Source organism: Rosa rugosa, chromosome 6, assembly GCF_958449725.1.
Source record: "Rosa rugosa chromosome 6, drRosRugo1.1, whole genome shotgun sequence".
NCBI lineage: Eukaryota > Viridiplantae > Streptophyta > Magnoliopsida > Rosales > Rosaceae > Rosa > Rosa rugosa.
Window position 1 is genome coordinate 45,366,455 of NC_084825.1, and position 16,064 is coordinate 45,382,518.

The 16,064-nt window shown below is 42.4% G+C and overlaps 1 pseudogene; it reads left to right on the top strand.

Annotated features, from left to right (window-relative positions):
* The first annotated feature begins 10,306 nt into the window (after nt 1-10,306).
* LOC133715151 (heat shock cognate 70 kDa protein-like) lies at nt 10,307-15,826 on the top strand (annotated as a pseudogene).
* The last annotated feature ends 238 nt before the right edge of the window (nt 15,827-16,064 follow it).

Below are 16,064 nucleotides of genomic sequence, written 5' to 3' on the forward strand. Positions count from 1 at the left end.
GGTAATGGAAAAACAGCGTATTGCTCGCGCCTATGACAAAAGGACACGTGGCCGTAGTTACAAAGAAGGTGACCTTGTTTGGAAGGCTGTTCTACCCTTTGGTGAGAAGTTGACAGGTCGCGGTAAATGGACCCCGCGATGGGAAGGACCCTTTGTTGTTCACCGCATTCTGGAGCGCGGGGCTTTTCACCTCAAAGATTTGGACGGTGACATCCATCGCAACCCCATCAACGGACGATTCCTGAAGAAGTATTACCCTAGTGTTTGGGAATTCGAGGACCCTTCAGATTCCCCTTCTCCGACAGGGGGGCAACCATAGTCTTCGTCAGTTCCCAACATCCATTCCTACTCAGGCCTTTCTTGTGGCCTTCGCCTCCTGTCTTCACTTCACCTACGAACACTAGGGGGGCAACATACTATATATTCAGGCCTTCACAGAGGCTTTATATTGTAGCACATATTCAGGCCTTCACAGAGGCTTTATATTGTAGCAAATTTTATTTTACAAATTTCTTGACAAAATGTGTTGAGAATATATATATATGTAATGGCCTATGCATGAGGCCTTATTTTATAGCAGTTTCTTTTGCAATAATACTCAGAAACTTTCATTCATAAAGTGGCTTTGCGGCCAGAAGCAGTACAAATCGAAACTATTACATTTGCAGGTTACAAGGCCAAAAGTGGCCCACAAATCATAAGGGTTGCTGAAGTCTTGAATCTTGCAGCGACAAGGGGGCGGTGCTATGATCAAGAGTACTCTTCCTCTCCCTCTCTTCACCCACATGTCTTATCTGATGTGAGTCGCAGCTGCTCTCATTTGTACTGAAGATGGAGGGAAGGAAATAATCCATTATCCTCCGGGATGGAGATGGTCTGCAGGAGAGCGCGACTCACAACCACATCTACCTCTAGGGGAAAAACAGAAGTCAGACAGTCTGTCCCTAGAGGTAGGCTGCGAAAGAAGAACGCTCGGCCTCGAGTGGCCGCCCGCTCTTCTCCCACCTGCTCCACGCGAGAAATCTGAGGAGAGGGATCACTCAGAATCTGGTTCTGCCGCGTTAGGAGCGCCGCGTGTTCTTCAGCCTAACTGAAACCGGAGATTCCTATCCGGATTTCCAGAGACCAAAGACATGCGGATGGACCTGAGATTAGGCCATAAGACCTACCCAGGTATTGAGATTAAGCCATAAGACCTAAGGATTTGGGTTTGAGGCTGAGATCGTGAGGAGAAGATTTTAGAAACAGAAGGAAGAGAAGTAGGGTTTGTGACACTATTACTGGGAAAGCCATATTCGCTTGAGTTTTTTCTTCTCACAAGCACAGGTATTTATAGGGCCAGTTTCAGTGGTCTCGACTCTAAGAGGGGCAGTTGAAGCACGTTCAACGCCATCAATAAGAGTATCGATGGAATTGAATGCAAAGATCTCGGAAATGAAGATGATTGAAAGCGCGTGGGAAGCGGGGCAATTTTCAAGGAGATAGCCGCTTTGTTTCGAGAATATCTTTTCAAACAGTTTCAACAGCAATAAAGTTGGATTAAACGCTAAACTGCCAGAAAATCTGAACATGTATTTGGGCCAAGCAAGGTGGGCTAAATATTTTAAATATTAATAATAATATTGTTCATACAAATATGGGCCCAGTAATGGAAACTAAGGGCCCAAAAGTCTCCGGCCTGCTCGGGTCAAGCGGAGAAAGAGCTCGTCCAGTCGAAAGCTAGCATCCGCAGCAGCTTGAGCAGCTTGTTGGGCTGCCACACGGGCTTGGGCCAGTTCTTGGGACAGCGTCTCGAAGGCAGCGAGGGGTTGTTCTATTTGAAGCTCCGCGTGGGCAAGCATAGCAGTGACATCGATCAAGCGAGCTTGAAAAGAAAGAATCTGGGATCTCAGGTGGTTTCTCTCAAGCGTCAGATCCCTGATGAGGTCAGCTTGATCACCCAGAAAACCACGAGCATTGTCAGTTTGATGAGTAAGGGCTTGGTAGTGAGCTTCAGTCTGCCTAGCCTGTGCGTTAGCGACCGCCCTCTCGTTAAGCCCTTGTGGGAGGTTTTGCAGCAGTTGGTCAACCTCTTGGAATTGCTCTTCAGTGACAGCGCCCTCGCGAAGAAGCACCCTCAGATACTCCAAAACTCTCGTGGGCGCGCCAGGAATCAAGATGTCGGGGCCCAAGAAACGACGAAGACCTTCTCTGGCTTCATCAACAACTCCAGGTGGGGTCACTTCAAGCACGCGAGCTAATCGTTCCAAAGTGGACGGAGTAGGTGGCTCAGCGGCAGGAGCCTCAGGAGGCTCCGCAACAGGTATAGCCTCAGGCACAGGATCATGAAGTAACTCAGGTTCTCCAGCTTCATTGACTTGGGGGGCAGGGGGAACAGGTTCCTGGCCAACCACATTAGGAACAGGTTCAGCAGGATCCTCGTTCGCTACTTCTTCTGCTGTTGCTTCCGCGTTTGGACCCTAAAAAGAGATGCACTTTCAGAATAACCGAGCCAAAGATAAAAGATGAACATTTTTTCTGATCAAGAGAGTTACCTCTTCAACTGCTGGCTCGCGGAAATCTACTATTGGCGCTGGGGCAGCCTCACCAAAGGTTGGATCCAAGTCAGGCACTGTCGATGCCAGAAGGGGAATGGGTTCCTCGCGGAAGGTAGGAAGGAGAGACATCCTGTCTTCAACCTCAGGCGGATCGTCAACTATAACTGGTTCTGGAATCACAACCAACTGCATTTGGTTCGCCGCATTGATCGCAGAAGGAGGGTCACCATTGGTCTCTTGGGCGTTTGTACCAGATACACCCTCGCCGGCAGCAGAAGATCCTTCCCCAACTGGCCTTGAAAGCCTGCGACGAACCTGAAGCAGAGAAAACATTATAAACCATACACAGCAAAACAGGGCATCAATATCTACTTTAGAAAGGCATTACCAGTCGATCAGCGGCTGGTTCATCTTCTGCCCATGGATCAGTTCTGAGCTCAGCGCGATTGCGTTTGCGTGCCAGAGCAGCGGCAATCTGTCAAGATTTAAACAAAGTCAATTAGACGTCGAGAAAGCTGCTAAAATACAGAAAGTTCTAAAGAGAGAATCCTTACAGTTTGGGGATTATCATCATCAGAGGAAGTGTCCTCTACTTCAGGCCTGATCAGTATTGCTTGTTGTTTAGCAGCTGGACCGGTGGCCGGAGAAACACCCACTGCGCGACTGCTTGATGGTGGTGCGCGCCCCTGCTATAAATTTCGAGTTAGGGGACAGAGGTGGAGGTGGTAAAGGAAACAAAGGAACATATCAAGGCAAGTACCTCTGGAGGTTGCTCGCGAATAACAATACCAGCTTGAACCAAGCGCGGGGCTCGCGCGGGTCGCGGAGCCGGTTTGGGTGGTGGAGGTCTTTCTTCATCTTCATGAAAGCGAGCGAGTGCTTCAGTATCAGCATCATAAGGATACCTCAAATCTTCGAAGATGGCCACGAAGAGTTAGTCGTCCCTTTGCCTCCAGCAGTTAACAGAAACTTCTTCCCACCAATGATCATAATCTTCAGCGGTCCCATCCACGGGAACGATATTATTAGCCCAGTCTGGGAGGTCGACCAGTGCGAGCATGCTTTGCTCTGGCGGAGGCCCATCAGAGGGGCCAATTCGTCGCCAAGAGGTATAGAAATTCCAGGCATCATAGAGGGGAAAAGGCACCAGCTGGATAAGACCAAACTGGCGGGCAAAATGGTTGGGGGCATAGAGCTCATAACTGAGTTCATCAACAGCGAGCCTAATGTCTGAACAGGAGATCGCGCGGCGAAAAGCCAAGCGCGCGCGATCATTATAATTGGGAGCCCCAGGAAGGAATCCGTTTTGAAGAGGAGCAGGGTATCTCCTACTGAGTATTAAATCACAGTATGGCATTTTGTGCAGGAGATACAAGTATGAGAAGCATTCAGAATAGGGGGGAGATGTGTACCTCGCATCGCGACAAAACCAATGACCAAGAAGGGCATTAGTCGGTGGTAGTAGTGGAATATCGTCGCGGCGGAAGAATGAAAAATAAGTTTGAATCCAGAAATCAAGGATCCAAAAAGGGCCAGAAATGCTGGTCTCAAAAGGATGCATAGTGGCTTGATATAGAGTACGGTAGAGGGCACCCAACACTGGTTGTCCTAATCCTACGCGGCGGCCATTGTAGAGGGCTGTCGCTAGAAAGGTCCAAGCACCAATGGGCTTACAGGAGGAAGTGCAGAATATGAATTTACAGAGCCAATACTCCAGAAAAGCAATACCACCAGTCGCATTGCGCTCCTTGCGATAGAAAGTCAACCACCGCGGGTAAGAGCCGCTATGAGCACTGTGACCAGTTTGGTCCATGGTTGATGCGAAGGTATCAGAGTCGAATTGGCCATGCAGGTAGGGCTCGCCATCGATGGGCAATCCGGTAATGGTGAGGATGTCCAACAAAGTTATGCTCATTTGACCAAATCGAAAATCAAAGGTATTGGTAGCAGTATGCCAGAAGCAAAGGAAGGCAGCGAGCGGTGAGTGATTCCCACCGCGAGGAAGACGAAAGCATAAATCAATAGTGTGGGTAATACCTGCTTCGTTCCACCGAGCCAAATCTCGCGCTCTTACTTCATGATACCAGGAGAGTTCATCTTCGCTAATTTTAGATGGCCAATGCCCTATTTTTGCTCTGTGATTCTGCGCACCCCAACTGCTGAAATCCGCAGGGGTCCTCCGGAAGACTTGAGTGGGTCTATGAATGGGCAGGCTATAGAGAGGGAGAGCGTCAGCAGGAATGGAATCTCGCGGTGCCGGACCTAGTCCGGCGTGATGGTCTGACAGCCTGAGAAGCAGAGGCCGTTGGACGGCGGTGTGGATACGACAGCGGCCACCGATGTTGGCTCCCCAAGTGCGAGCGACATTCTCAGTGAGCTCTTTTTCCTGATCGATAATCACTTTCTTTGGGGGAGCCATTTCTGGGTTTCTGTAAAGCGAGTATGGAGCGAGAGATTTCTGGGTTTAGGAGACTGGAAGGGTTTCTGATGTGACAGGTCTCTAGTTGGCTGCGGTATTTAAATAAAAGATTTTGTGAGGGAAACGATGCGACGAAAAGACGTTTTGCCAAGCGAATAGACGCTACCTTCATTAATGATATCGTTTCGATCACCGGACGTGTCGTTTTAGCCCCCTTCTATTAGTTACATCTTAGTGGGCCTGATATCGGGGCCTGGGGGGCAATGTTTGAGCCCAAAAGTAATTTTGGCAAGATCCTTTAGTGGATTCAGCACAGCGGGCCGATACCTGCGGCCCAAAAATAAGCCTACTCGGGTTTGGGTTATAGCTTCACCCATTCCGTGATCCATAAGGAAAACGAAACCTTATTGGAGTCGGGTAGCGAGGATTGAATAGGAAACTTCAACCAATAATCCTTCTGTGGCAAGGAGCAGTCGAAACCCTAGGTATATATACCAGGTTTCAAGGACGGATTAAGGACCTCTCTCAAATCAATCAATCCCAGCGATTACAAAGCCTTCCCGGAGCAAACCTTCAACCTCGTTGAAACCCGGTGACCGTGCGCCAGTCCTAGTCTCTCCAAGAGCCGACTGTCAGCATCACCAAACCAACCCGGCGACCGTACTTTCAGTCCCAGTCTCCCCAGGAGCCGACTGCTAGCGCAACCGCCACCGTTACTACCAGCGAAGCAAGGGTAACGCCCTCGCACCCAGCGAAGCTAAAGTCACGCTTTAGCGCAAGCCCGTGCTTTCTCCCAAACTTCCCAGTGATTGCTCTGCTTAGTCTACAACACTAAGTATCGATTCGGTGACGCGAAGAGATCACGACCAAAGTCCTTATCCGTAAGGCAAGAAGTCCTTCCCCGGAAGGCTAGAGAAGAACCTTGTGGCGAGGTTGGTGCTCTCCTCGTCCACAGACGCTTGAAGAAGAAGTCAGGTCAAGGGACTACCCCGACGACTGCACCCCACGGTGCTGGCACGCCCGCGCACACGCTCAAAAGAGACAGTTTGCGAGCCAACTGGTTTTTGCGCCAAACAGGCTCCAAGATTGAAATCACCAATGATGTTAACCTTCCACACCACACCCATTTCTGCAAGCTTGAAAATTCTTGGATGTGCCTTGAGTCCACATCTAGGGCATGTTTGCTTGGCGCGCTAAAATCAAGAGTTTGCTTTAAAATTATAGGCTTGCATGTTGCTAATTACCTTCGATTTTATCCAAACTAACTCTTCAACTTTGTTTTGGCCATAACTACATATCAAACTTATCGTATGATTTTTTGAGTATTTATAGAACTACATCAAAATTAAAAGTAATCAGAACAATACTTGATGCAACAATGTGTGGGAAAAAATCCTAGCATAAACGTAGTTGGATACAACAGAGCATCGGATAAAGTAGTAGATATAAATCGGGCGATGAAAAAAGTAATCGATGGTATGACCGACCATGCATATTTCACGTAAAAATGTATGTCGATTAGAGAGAAATCTTCCATCAAAGTAATCAGTGATATGACCGGTTATGCATATTTCACGTAAAATCAGACGTCAAACAGAGAGCAATCTAGCTTCCACTTAAGTTGTGACTAAATTACCAGAGATTGAGAACCAAAATCAACAGTCCAACAAAAGAATCACTGGATCTCAAATGCGAATCCAAATAGCAATATGTACGTCCAAACCGTATTGCCATTATAACTCAAAATAGTCCAAGCCCAAATCTGAAAAAAAAAGAAAACATATTTGAGCCCAAACCCTTATAGCTCCTCTCCAAGCATTCAAGTCAAAACAGCCATAGTTGACCGGAATCCAACCCCTCGTCGCCTTTTTAGGGCCTTTTCTCAATTGTATGTTAACAAACATGAACTTGCACTTGACACTAGAACCCAAGGGGATAGCCACCGTCAACTGCACAACCAACAACATTCCAAGATATAGCAATGACTAGATCCAGTGACAACAACATTGGAACTATATGATCCGACAAGAAAAAGCCCATCACTACTAGAGAAAACCCATTTGGAGACAAATCTTTTTGGGACGGACCAATTTTTCGTCTCCTAAACACATTATTAGAGACAAAAAAAATTATTTTGTCCCTAAAAGTTTTGTTTTTCAAAACTCTCCATTCGACACTACTTAGAGACAAATAAGTTTCAATTAGAGACAAAAAAATATTTGTCCCAAAATTTAATTGGGGATGAAATTTAATTTTGTCTCCTATGAGATTTAGAAAAAAAATGGTAAAATTTAAGCGGTTAGTTGCACAAATTTCAAATTTTGGACAAAATTAGTTGCAAGAATTTTTTAGTCCCTAGTTTTGTTGGTGGTATTTTCTCTTATTTATTTTTTAACTTTTCATCTGGACGGTGTTTGGCAAAAATAAATAGTGTGTAGCAACTGATTGAGATTGAAACGATGTAGTTCCGATCTCACATATAAATAGCCTCTCCCTTTATCTTAGTTCTTCGAACTATTCAACGATCACTGCTCTGCGACTTGCCCATACGAACCTTCGAACACCAATACCTCCTAGCAGTAGTGTCTCTGTCATGCAATCCCTCTTATCTATCTCGCCTCTTTTAGTTTCTCTTCTTCTCATTAGTACCCTAAATCTCAAATTAGGGTTTTCAATGTTGCAGAATTTCATTCTTTTTTTAATTTTGGTACTGCTAATCTTTTCTTGTTGATGTCGTAGTAAGTTAAGAGGCTCGACTAGAAGACAATTGCATTGCTGACCAATGACTACTACTAAGAATCTACTAGAACTTTTTCGAAAATCCGGATTCTAAATCATCTTTTATATGAAAAGAGTTTAGTGTATTAGGATTTTATTATCTATAAAAAATTTAAATGTTTGTTAGCCAAAATATTTTTTTTTACGTAAATACCCCTTATAGAGATACTATGAAAACCACATTATTGAACAAGGATAAACAAGTAAAATTACAAGTAAAAAAAAAAAAAAAGGTTATATATATTTTGATCTTTTATTAAAGGGAACTAGCCTCCTTGTCCTTGGGGAGATCATTTGTTTTCTTTGGTTTTCTCGTCGCGGTGCCCAGGACGGATAAACCCTAACCAGATCTTCGCCGTGCCCGGGCCGGATGGCTGGCTCCTCCTCCGGCAACTGCAGCGGCACCGCCCCCCAGCCCCCTCACAAGCCTTCTTTTTCTTCTCTGGTCGCCCCGGTGCAGCCTCCACCGCTCGGCTTCAACATTGACGAGCTTCTGTTGCCGTTTATGGAATGGTGTAGTTTCAGTTCGTATCTCGGAGGCTCCTTTCCTCGGTGGTCTAAAACGCTGCAAGACAAACCTTGTGGGCAAGGTTGTGCTCCGTTTGCTCAAGTTTGGGTTCGGACCGGTCTTTTGATTGCAAAGAATAAGAAATTCATGAATGCATAGAACTGTAATAATATAACAAATACACGGAGAAAACAAGGAAGAAACTCACCTTAGAAAAATCCTCAATAAATGGATCCTTGTCCTTCTCAAGGGCATTTAATTCCCACTGCAAAACTTTTATAACTACATGTGCCACAAATCAATTCAACCTGCCCAAATCATGTATATATACTATTAACTTCCGCAAAACGATGCTACTTTGGCCGCAAACGAATAGTGGCCAGAAAAGTAGCTGGCGGCCGGCGGTGGTTGGCTGGAACTATTTGGCTGGTGGGCTGCCTTTCCTTTTTTTTCTTTCCCTTTTTTTTTTTTTTTTTTTTTTTTTTTTCTGTTCTGGGCTGCTTCTTGCTCTGGGCTCGGTTGCTTCTTGCACTGGGTTGCTCTCTTCCTTTTTTTTTTCTTTAGCTGGCGGATCAGCTACCGGTCCGGTCAGTTTTTGGTCGGTTCCTGTGGTGGTGGTTCCGGTTCCTGGAGTCTGGGGTCAGGGCGGCGATGATGGCCAAGTTTGAGGATGAAAGGAGGTCTGGAAGCTTGTGAATCGGGCTGATATCTTTTTTCTCTTCTTGGAGGGCCGGTTCGGTACTTTTCCGACCGATTCTGGGGGTGGCGCCGCTGGTTCTGGACTCCTGGGATTGGGGGCTTCAATATATGCGGCGGTGGTTGCTAGGGTTTGAAGGCTATGATTTTTAGGGTTTCAGGGTTAGGGCTTCGTGCTGATAACGTGTTTAAGGAAAACTGAAATAGGGAGAGAATTGAGTCGTACTTTCATTGATAATAGGGGTCTCTTTATATAGAGGATTACAAGATATAGAATCAAAGTTGTACAAGGGAACGTAATATTACATTGATTGGATATCTCCAAGATTCTCCGATATTATCTCTAATTCTAACCCTATTACCACTAGGTCAAGTAACTTAGAGTTTGGGCCAGACACATATTCTGGATTTACTTGAACAATAATTGTTTCACAGAGAATTGTTATTTTTAAGTATTTTAATGATTTATAATTTTTTTTGTATCAAAAGAATGACATATATACTAATATATGCAATTTTTTTAACAATAAATAATGTAATTTTATGTTAATTGATGAAGTTCATTTTTGTTTAGTATAATCACCTCCTCGTTAACATTTCTAGCTACTCCACTGAACCAAGACGGCTTCGCCTGCTTCACTTTCGACCTCGAATCCCACGATCAATCCAACTGCCTCAGAGTCTTCGTCCTAAACGTTGATCTCGTCTTCGGAGACTGCCGGTCATTCTTCAATTTCGTCAAGCAAAACCCCCAATTTCAAACCCTACCCTCTTTTCTCTACGGCGAGTCAATGGGCAGCACGATCTATCTTCTTATCCACTTTGTCGACCTTGACGGTGCGATTCTGGTGGCGCCGATGTGCAAAATCCGTTCGATTTGGCCGCCATAATTTCCAGCGCTCTCGGTGTATAGAGAGAGACTACTGAGATGAGTTTGTGAAGAGAGAATGAGTGTCACTGGCGTAACTTCTAGATTATTAGAGTTTAAATGTATCTTTTTGCATTTAAATGTGGTAAGTGAGAACTCTAATTTGTTGGTGGGGTAAGTGAGTACACTTCAGGCCAAATTTGGGTATTTGGTCAAGGCCCCTAAATTAATTGTGGTCATTGTAAAATAAATTTTATAACTAAAATTCATTTGAGCAAAATCGATTCCAATAGTTAGTGGCTTCCATCCTCAATTCGTATAAAAAATAAAAAAGAAAAAAGAAAAGAAAAAGAGTAATTTTAAAATGGCCAGATAAATGTATTTTCCTCTTACCAGGCCCGAAAGGCACGGGTACAAGGCCCATCATTTACCAGTGTTGAGCGAGTGTTACATGGCCTCGTTTACAAGGCCCGTTATTGGAGCCTAAACCTGTGCCATAGCACGGCACTCACAAGTCATAAGTAACACAAACCACGATTCAAGCTTTCCACAAACAATCATCAAGTAAATGCTTTCTCAGAAGTTCTGACTCACTTTAACGGGCGGCAACCCAATTTAACCTGGTACCTTATCATGTACCTCTCTCCATTTTTTTGTTTTTCTGATGATGATAAATAGGGTTCTAGATTGAAATAAATCGATGATGGACAGATAAATATTGAATCGTGTATTCTGGACACCATTTTTTTGTTTTGGTTTGGTAGAATTAGTAAGGTTGCATAACAGCCATAATGCAGTAGTCACTACTAACCAGTATGGTAGCTGAAAATGTATTACAAGGCCAATGAACTGTTGTCAGATTTGGGGTTTGATTGTGTATTAAAGATTGAAAATTTCTACTTTGGCATTGATAAACCTTGATTTGATGTAAAAATAGAACCAATAAAATGAATAATGAAGACTGATTAGTAATTTCATTCCAAGGTTTTCTCCTTATTCCTTAACTACAGCATTGAGGGTTATTTTGTTGTATGGGAGTTTCATTTAGATTAGATTGTAAGTAACAAACTCTTCCATTTTAGATTAGACTTTCATTTTAGAGTTCAGTTCTTTAGTAAAGATTCCAAAGTTAAAGGTTAACTACAATTGTGTTTCTTTTAATTAGCTGATATCCATCTTATTGTAAATTTGTAATAGTATATGTTGTTTCGTATGACAGTGTGAGTGTCAATGTTACTGGGCATTATGAAACATGGAATGTGTTAAAATGCTTAAATGCATATCAGATTGAACTTTATTAATTCTATTGTTGCTATTTTGTTACCCATCTTAAACTGTTGGTATGTGTGTGTTAACCGGTTCTAGTTTTCCTTTGTCTAATTGTATATCTAAATTTCGCATGAATTTGCAGATGAAAACAATTAATTCTCTGGAGATTCAGTGTTACCACTGTTCAAAATGATTTGAAACTTCAGCCACTATAGGTCATGGTAACAAGCCTGTGATTGCGGTTACATAAATGGTCAAGAGCAACAGTTTGCTGCAGATGAAATCTCAGCCATGCCTTCTTGCAAGGATGCAAGAGACTGCCGAGGCCTATTTCAGCTCAGCTGTTAAAAATACAGTTGTTACTGTGCCAGTTTACTTCAATACCAAAGACACTGGCATGCTGCTGTTTCTGCTGGCGTAAATGTGAGTTGTATTGTCAATGGACCAACTGCAGCAGCTGTTGCATATTGCTTTGATAAGAAGTCGGGTTGGTATAGTCAGATAAATGTGATGGTATTTGATTTGGGCGGTGGTACTTTAGATGTTCCACTACTTGCCACAGGGGGATGGTAACTTTGAAGTGAAGGCTACTGCTGGAGACAATCACCTTGGTGTGAAGACTTCGATAGCAGAATGGTAAATTAGTGGAAAGTCCAGAGTTATTGAGGCATCGATACATGTATGTGGGAGAGAAAAGAGGAGACTGTCTACAAGTGAGATTGTCAGTTTGGATTCGAGTAATCATTTCCAGAATTCTCAAGGTGAAACAGCTTTTGCAAAAAAATTTCAAGGCGAAGAAGTTGTGCAAGGACATTAATCTAGATGAGGTACTACCAAAGTTGCTGCCGAAGCTGCAGATTGAGTGGGGAATGGGCCACCAGACTCTTGGATGTCACCATTCTGTCACTTGGCGTGGAGAGTGCAACGGGAGGTGCCATGATGGTTGTTATTTCAAGAAACACTCGAATTCCCACCAAGAAGAACTGTGCTTTTAGTACATCCGTCGACTACAAAACTAGTGGCAGATTCTCTATTTATGAAGGTGATCAGAGTACGAAGGTAGTGAATAATAACTTTCTGGATGACTATGCTTGATGGAATATATCAAGCTGCCAAGGGTGTCCCCCAGTTACAGACCTGCTTTAGTATTGATGCCAATGATATCTTCAGTGTCTCTGCTGAGGATATTAACAGCGACCACATGAAAGGGATTATAAATAACAAAGGCAGAACAAGTTTTGAGGGAATTGGGAAGATGAGGTAAGGGTTTAGAATTTATTGCCTACTAAGACTTATAAAGCATGTTTGTAAAAATCAGTTTGATTTTAGAAGGGTTTAGTTGAATCTCACCATAGGTACAACTGCTTTTACTAATGTTTATGTTGAAGCTTATTCTAAAGGAGTTGTTGATGTGCTGAATGCTGAAGGGGAGTGGTTAGTTTGATGAAATGAACTTGTTTAGTTATTATCTCGCGCTTCAGTTGATACATGAAATGAAAATTGTTGAAGAGACCATTTGTTCTTTGTTCATCTGAAACTGAAGTATGTATTTGTCAATACATGACATCAAGTAACTGGTATTTTCCCAAGTGATCACTTCAAGACTCAACTGCTAGGCAATCAGTCCATTATTTGAATCAGCCCTTTTACAACGTGAAGCTTGGCTTGGTCAAGTGATCACTCCATTATGTGATCAACTTCTATTTATGTTTGTTTACATTAAAGTTCAATTTGGACTCTTTTAGTGGATAAAATTTTAGTCTCAAATAAAGCTGAATTGAGATATCTCAGCTTCATAATCATATAGCCAAGTCTGTTGAGGTTTCCTGTTACTTGCCTGGATGATTTTCCAAACCCAAACTTGAACTCAAATTGATCAAACCAAACTATATAGTGTTATGAACTCCAGTGAGCGTCAAAATATTTTTCTTTTAACATCATAAGTACTATTAAGTAGTTATGGGACTCTGTTTCTCCTATAGGCTGATACATTGGAATACATAGAGAATAATGAACCTGAAATAAATTCTATGTACTTATTAGTCTATTACATTCCCCCACAAGCTTTCTTCTAACCCATTAAATTAGCACCCCTTCTCTTTCTTTCATGCTGATATAACAACAGAATAATCATTGATCTTCTGCATTCTGTGAGGCTATTTCACTTCTTTCATTTATACTTTTCTTTCAGTTTTTCAGCTGAGAATGGCAAGAGAACTAGATAACCATGCAATTGGAATTGACCTCGGAACAACCTACTCGTGCGTGGCGGTGTGGCAGCAGGACCATGTAGAAGTGATACTGAACGATCAAGGAAACAGGACCACTCCATCCTATGTTGCTTTTACCGAGACTGAGCAGTTAATAGGTGACGCAGCATTTAACCAAGTCATCAGAAACCCGGCTAACTCCATCTTTGGTAAGCTAAATTTCCAACAGTCATCTGCATATGTACAAATTTTCTTTATCATCCTCCAAGCCTTCTTCTATTTCTTTAATCTTTTTGTTTTTTTTCTTAATCATTCTTTATTTTTCACTTTGGAATGCTGGTTTGAAATATATTAATCTACCCATTATTCTTTTCCTGTAATGGAGCTACAAAGGACATGGATTATTTTCTGCTTTTGCTGTTTTTGTTTGCGTCAATCCTAGCTGTTTATTGCAATTTGGAAATCCAAGATTCACATTTGATCTGTGCTCACACAAATTTGAAGTCCAGCATGCCTCTCTTTTGTTCATACACCCTATGATTTATGAAACTATAAACCATCCCACAAAGCCTTAGTAGATCGAGGATCTGGATTACCGTATAAAAGCATAGACTTTCTCACATCCTCTCATACTACTTTCAGCTATGATAACTGCTAGCCAGTGCTCATGACAATATAAATTTTTTCGTTCAACAGTACTATTACAATTACTAATGAATGCTCATATCAAAAGTCAGCCTCTAACAATATGATGATGTAGTTCTGTTATTTCTCTATCAAAATACTCATATTTTTTCTGGTTATTTTGCTGTCTGATCATATTTTAAATGTTAATTGACACCAACTTGTAGATGCAAAGAGATTGATTGGTAGAAGATTCAGTGACACCTCTGTTCAAATGGACATGAAGCTCTGGCGCTTCAAGGTTACTGAAGGTCCTGGTGATAAACCCCTCATAATGATTACCCACAAGGGTGTGGAGAAACAATTTTCTGCTGATGAAATCTCATCCATGGTTCTAGTAAAGTTGCGGGAAATTGCTGAAGCCTACATTGGTTCAAAGGTGAAAGATGCAGTCATCACAGTGCCTGCTTACTTTAATGATGCACAGCGTCAAGCTACAAAATTTGCCGGTGTGAACGCAGAGCTAAAGGTAATGCAAATTCTCAATGAACCAACAGCAGCAGCCATTGCATATGGGCTTGACAAGAAGGCTGGTTGGTATAGCAAGAGAAATGTGCTGATATTTGATTTGGGGGGGTGGTACTTTGGATGTGTCATTGCTTTCGATAGGCGGTGGTGTCTTTGAAGTCAAGGCCACCGCTGGAAACACTCGACTTGGAGGTGAAGATTTCAACAATAGAATGGTTCAACATTGTGTTAAGCAGTTCAAAAAGAAGCATAGTTTGGATGTTAGTGATAACCCTAGAGCACTTAGAAGATTAAGTACCGCATGTGAGAAGGCAAAGAGGGTACTTTCACTTACATATGCAACTGACATTGAAATTGATTGTTTGTATCAGAATACTGATTTTTGTATAAGCATGAGCCGTGCCAAATTCGAAGAACTCAACTCAGATTTTTTCAATCAATGTTTGGAGCCTGTTGAGAAGTGTTTGAGGGATGCTAAGATGCACAGTAGCAGCGTCCATGATGTTGTTCTGGTTGGTGGGTCTTCTAGAATTCCCATTGTTCAACAGCTATTAAAGAATCTGTTCCAGGGGAAGGAGCTTTGCAAGAGCATTAATCCAGATGAGGCTGTGGCATGTGGTGCTGCTGTTTTAGCTGCTTTCTTGAGTGGTGGTGGTAATCTAATTGGAAAGCTTCGAGACTTCACACTCTTGGATGTCACCCCTCTATCACTTGGTGTGGAGACTGCTAAAAGTCATTTCTTGAGCAAAGAAAAAAAAACTAGAAAGCATTTCATGTCTGTTGTGATTCCAAGAAACACCAAAGTACCAGTTATGAAGAAGGAGATTTTTTATACTATGTATGACAATCAAGCTGTTGTTCAGGTCCGCGTTTATGAGGGTGAGAGTAAAACGACCTTAGAGAATAACTTTTTGGGTGCATTTGAGATTGAGGACATTCCTCCTGCTCCTGCGGGTGAAGCTAAATTTGATATTTGCTTTGATATTGATGTAAATGGTATCTTGAGTGTCTCTGCCGAGGACCTGTCCACCGGACAAAAGAAAGGGATCAAATTCAACAGTGAGAGAAGAACTTATGAAGGAATTGAGACTGTGATGTAAGAAATCTTAATATGGTTTGCTGAAGAGTGAAGTAGCATATGCAGTTTAACCAAATTGCAGCTGGGGCATATTCTCTTTGTTTCATTTATGTTGTCATCATTCAGCAGCCATTGTATGTTTGCCAATTATGTTCTTGACATTGTGGACTATTAGTTCTGTTCTAAACTTCTTTGTTTCATTTATGTTCTCATCATTCAGTAGCCAATGTATTTATCAATTATGTTCTTAACATTGTGGACAACTAGTTCTGTTCTAAACTTCTAAATTCTAATGATAAAAAGCCTGAGTCTCTGTTTAGCGTTGTACCGCCTCTTTCTTTACTCAACAAATTGTTCACACTTTTTATATGAAAAATGTTTGAAGCTCGTATCTTCCCAAACATGAAAAGAAAAACCTTAATGGCATTACCAATACTTGTTTACTGCAAAAGTAGGGCCTTTTGGCATTCTTCTGTAGGAGACTGTCTAAAATTGTTAAACATCACAAGCTTCCATGTTTCATTTGAAAAGTTTTGGTGGAGTAATTAT